Source organism: Alexandromys fortis, unplaced genomic scaffold, assembly GCF_014885135.2.
Source record: "Alexandromys fortis isolate MF-2015 unplaced genomic scaffold, M_Fortis_MF-2015_v1.1 scaffold_74, whole genome shotgun sequence".
Taxonomy (NCBI): Eukaryota; Metazoa; Chordata; class Mammalia; order Rodentia; family Cricetidae; genus Alexandromys; species Alexandromys fortis.
Genome location: NW_026068008.1, coordinates 2,186,341 through 2,192,365, shown reverse-complemented (window position 1 = coordinate 2,192,365; position 6,025 = coordinate 2,186,341).

Genomic DNA, 6,025 nt, shown 5'->3' with positions numbered 1-6,025 from the left:
TGAACCTAGAGTGGCTCCCAGGAGCCCAAGGCGATGTCCCCAGTTAGTCCCTTGGGAAGCTGAGGATAGGGAACCTGAAATGACCCTATCCTATAGCAATACTGACGAATATCTTTCATATCACCATAGAACCTTCATCTGGTGATGGATGGAGATAGAGACAGAGACCCACACTGGAGCATTGGACTGAGCTCCCAAGGTCCCAATGAGGAGCAGAGGGAGAAAGAACATGAGCAAGGATGTCAGGACCACTGGGCATGTTTGTGAGACAGTACACAAATAAACAGAGGTGGGAGATTCATCCTAAATGTGGGTGTGGGATTCATTCCATGGGCTCAGGTGCCAGTCTGTGACTGTATAAGAAGGAGAAAGCTGAGCACAGACTTTGCTTGCTGGCTTCTGGACGATGGATGAGATGTGATCAGTCACTTCCTGCTTGTGTCACCACCACACTTTCCGTCATGGACTTCACCCCCTTCAAGTGTAAGCCAGAATAAGTCTTCCTTCTTTTAGAGTATTTCGTCAGGTGCTCTGTTGTAGTAATAAGGCAACTAAATATCATAATGTGTAAATAGAGCAAATATTATAAATCCAGCACTCTCTTTGTGGAATATTCATATATCTCGTGCTAGAGGAGATTAATGAAAACAAACAGGATAATATTCACTGTAGCGCATGCTATACTAGAATTTCATGCTTTGTTGAGAATGGCATTTTCATGACTCTTTAGATCATATGTTGTGAAGAAAGCAGAATGAGTGGAGACACTGTGACATGAAGCTCCAGAGTCAAGCTAACATAAGGTGTGGATCATGTTTCACTGCTTTATAACAAAGATTGGATCCTTTAGAATTATAGTCTCATAAGACCTAGTATTATCCTCAGTGATACCGATGCCATGAGAACTAAGAAAAACTCACATACAAACTTTCGAATTAGCAGCAAACCTGAATAGACACTATTTGCTCTGCTTCATTTTCTAAAATAAATAAGGGATCTAGAAATAGATATAACATTACTTAGAATCAATGATTTTCTACATTGAATTAAAAGCATATTATGAAAATTCAATAGAAATAAATGCTACTTAACTGAACTATACTAAATAGTTAAGAAAAGTTGAGACATCTATTTTGAGAAATATTTCTGCATGAATGAAGCCAAACATTAAAAAAAAGAAGAAATCTATACAGTTACAAAATGGATCAATCTTTTCATTCTCACATTTAATAAAAAGAAAAGACAGGTGGATAAAAACTTCTTGGTAATAAATGAAACAAACATAATACATTTATAAACACATGTGTATATTCATAAATATTTAGAGAAACTGAAAGGACACAATGAAAATATCAATTTCAATTAACTGTAGATCATAGGATGTTGGCATTGTTTTTCCTTATACAATAAGCCTATTTAATGAATTCCATGTACAGATCACTCTAACAGTATAAGAAGACATTGTATTATCTTATTCATAGGTTTTCAAACAATTTCTAGTTTCATTTCTGTTGCTGTGATAAAACATCTTGATAAGAACCAACATGGTATAATTCAGACTCTCTGAACATTCCATCTTTGCGTGGCTTATTTTTCTTTATTCCTATTATTTTTTTCTACAAGTTTACTTCATCTCTTTGGAGAGTTTGCCTTTTTAAAAACGATTTACTTCTTTTTATAACTGTCTATATTCTTTTGCTTTTCTCCCCCAAGCCTACATACATTTATGCAACACTGTGACCCACTTATAGGTCTTTTTTTGTCTAAATCTGTGTTGTGTATCTGTAATTATTTTCTGACCTGAAGCATCTTTTTAAATGCTAAGTGGGCTTGGCTAGAACCAACTGTGCCTGTTGGTTTTGCCTAGTCCAATATGGTGGAGGCATGTTCACTGCCTCTGAGAGCCATTCTCTCCACCCCAGATCCACAGTCAGGTAGCAGTAGATCTGTGTTGCCACTAAGATAGTTGTAGCCCTCAGCTCACAAACCCCATGTAAATGCGTTGTCTCCTAAAACAGCCAGAGTTCATGCTGGCAACACAAACTAGGAAGCTGTCTTTTTGAAACCACTAATTTTTGTTTCTTTTTCTTTTCCTTTTTCTGCTACCACTGAATCACAAAGACCTCTCTTAAAGGAGCTGTGGTGCTCCTTCTTGCTGCCAGGAGACAGAGCCCATCTGAAAAAAAGAGAAATATGCCCAAACCTCATTTTGTGTATGTGTGTCTAGAATTCCTTTCCAAGCTTCCTCAGGTTTTATGTGAATATAATCAGCTAGGTGGTATGCCAATTTGCTGCCAGAAGGCCGCTCATTTGTTCCCAGCTACTCAGCCCTGAAATAATTATACAGAAACTATATTATTTGCAATACTGTTTGGCCAATAGCTTAAGCATATTTCTAGCTTGTGCCTACATCTTAAATTAACCAATTTCTATTATTTTATATTTTACTACAAGGCTTGTGGACTACTGGAAAGGTTTCCACTGACACCTCATGTCCTCCTCCTGAGGAGGATAGAAAGTTACTCGGGAATAAAGTGTGGAGAGAAAGAAGGTATTATTTTCAAACTTTAGGCTATTAAAGTTATTTGGGCTAGCGAGATGGCTCAGCGGCTAAAAGTATTGCCTGCTCTTTCAAAGGTCCTGAGTTCAATTCCCAGCAACCACTTGGTGGCTCACAACCATCTGAAATGAGATCTGATGCCCTCTTCTGTCCTGCAGGCAGACATACAGACAGAATATTGTATTCAAAATAAATAAATAAATATTTAAAGTTATTTTTTTCTTCAGATGATTTTTTTCTGCTTTAAATCATGACATTGAAATAAAATTTTCTTTTTAGTGTGCTACAGATATGTACTTGAAATACAAAGGCAGGTCAACATTGAGATCTAGTAATAACAGGCCTCAGGTTTATCAGTCAAGGCTGGGGTACAAGTGCAAGAAAGATGAGGAGAGCAGAATTGGCCTAAGTACTACAACAATCCAGCAGAGTTCACAAGGACAGAAAGAGGCAAAAAATGAGCCAAGCTTGTCAGAGATGATCAAGTGATTGACCTTGATCTCTGCATCTCCACAGCAGTGAAAGAATAAAGCTGTGAGGCTATAACCAGAAGCAAGGGGGAAAGAAAATCTTGAAATTGAGCAAAACAATAGAGAAATGTATGGAATCCAATATGAGCAGATATAATGCTAGGAAATGCTAAAGGTAAGGTCAGAGTTACAATAGTAAATTATAAAGGTAGTATGGTTATGAATTATGTAAAGTCTCAATGTCTACGTTAGATAGATAACCATAAGAAACAAATTAGTCCAATCCAATCACCCTGAAAACTTGATTTTATTCTATCATTCTTGTAATTTGAACAAACAGTATAAACATTATATTTGCTTACTAGGATCTCTGTGTATAATATTATGCATGCATTATATACATATCTACAGACATAAACATATATGATATATATTACATTAATGTATGAATTTCTCAAATTTGAAATGGTATTCCGAATGTAAATGTAGACAAATTTATTCCCTGATTTTCTGTAGCCATTTCATCATACAAACACATTTTATCTAACACATCAAATGCTTCTTAATTTTTTTCTTCATCCTACTTTTAATTCTAAGAGTATAATTTAATCAATCATTTTTTCCAATAAAATATAATTAGAATTTTTATAAATAAGTTTTTGTGTGCAGTTTCAACTTGAACTGCAAATGGTTAGACTGAAGACATGTAAAATCTCACCAGATGGTCTCCAGAAAATTATGACAATTTGAATATCCACCAGAGTTTATAAATGGTGACTACATATAAACATATATATACACACAAGTAGCAATTGCTACATTTTATATACTAAAAATAAAATATTGCATTGACTTTAATTATAAATTATGAGATTAGGTATTATTCGGTTATTTAGATTTATAGTTAATGTGAGAGTTACTTGGAATAATTTAATTTAAAATTTATTGTTAATTTATGTAAATGTTTAATAATTTATTTTAATTAAAGTAACTTATGATCTACTTATGAATCACAAGAGCCTAATAATGCAGTGGGATAAACAAGGGATGGTTCATTGAAAGCCTTTATAGATATAGTATGATAGGAATGAGAATAAATAATCTTAGATGTGATTAAATATAATAGTTTCTTTAAAAGCTGATACATATACACTGAAAAATACTCTCTAATGACAATTTAAATATTGCTATTTGTTTACATAATTTGTTATATTGTCATCTACCTTTTGGTTCTAATCCACAAGTATTAGCACAAATTATGAACATGTTTTCTTTGATATATATATATACATATACATATATATATGTTTCTGTATACTAATATTTCCTGTATACTAATATATTCTGCATACTAATATTTTAGATATATAAGACTATACATTCATGAAAATATTTATAATTAATAAGCATTAATATTATGCTCAAATAATTTGCTTTGCTATTATCTTAAAACAAAATTTTGAGGCTTCTCAACATCTTTTGCAGCACACAAATCTTAAATGAAACCTCTTTTTGCATATGTGGATTTACTGGTACACTTGCATGAACAAGATGGTTCTTGGAACCACTATTACTGACCCCATGGTTCTGGACATCTGCTAAAAGTTTAATAGATACTTTAGTCATTTATTGCTATAATAAGAAACCATGAACAAGGCAACTTATAAAAGAAAGAATTTATTTTTGGCTTAAATCTCCAGAGGGTTAAAGCTCATGACCATCGGGGTGAGGAGCATGACAGTAGGCAGGCAGGCAAGTAGGCATGGTGCTAGAGCATATATCTTGATCCACAAACAGAAAGCACAGAGAGATAATTGGGAGTTGCATAAATCTTGTGAAACTTTAAAGCCCATGCCCAGTGACACTCAGGCTCCACAAGGCCACATCTGCTAATCTTTCCCAAATAGTTCCACCAACTGTGGACCAAGCATTCAAACATAGGAACCTATTGGGACAACCACATTTAAACCACCACAGGAGATAATGTTAAATTTACCTCCTCCAAACAAGGTAAGACAGTTGACATTTCCTCACTATTGGTTAGGGTTCTACGGTTCCTTATATTCTTGAGAGCTTTGAAACCCAGGTACCAAGAAACCATCTAAGCAAAGATGTCTGTAAGCAACAAAAGTACAAAGAGCCAGAACCCTTTCCCAAATCTTTTCATAATTAAATAAAATGAAGCTTGGATAGCTATCATGATAACTGTACCATAAAACACATTTTTTCATATGTTTAATAAAATTGAGAGATCTTTTTTATATTCAACAGGCAATATCATCCAGTAAATTAAGTAAATTAAATTTGAGAAAAATATAAATGATGTTCTCAAATGGTTGCTGGAGGAAATTAGGATTCAATCAGAGTTTGAAGGTGGATTCTGGAGTGACAAGTGGGACTTTCTTTAGTGCACAGAAGAACTGTTCGTGTCTAGATAGGGAACAGAGCATTGTGCTATGCGACTGACTCATTCTGGGCATTAATTTATGCACAGTGGTTAATTATGCCATTTACAAGCATAACTGACAAATTTACTTTTCCAAAATAAATAGGATATGTAATGAAATGACACTTGCATTTCTATTATTAATACCAATAATTAATGAAAAATCTCTCTAAACGTAATCCTTTGCTAATGTGTTATTGACCAGTCCCTCACACCTGTCACTCACTCAAAGGAAACCCAGTGATCTGGGACTGAGGAATGCTATTTTCCATTTCATTTTCATGTTCTACATTCCTTCCCTTAGGCACAGAAAAAAAAAAAAAAAACATTATTACTTCAATGTGGGTGTATCTTCCTTTTGAGACCACTCTGGAAAGCAGTGTGGCGGTTTCTCAGAAAATTTGGGATCAACCTACCCATGGACCCAGCAATACCACTCTTGGGAATATACCCAAGAGAGGCCTTATCATGCAACAAAAATATATGCTCTACTATGTTCATAGCAGCATTGTTTGTAATAGCCAGAACCTGGAAACAACCTAGATGCCC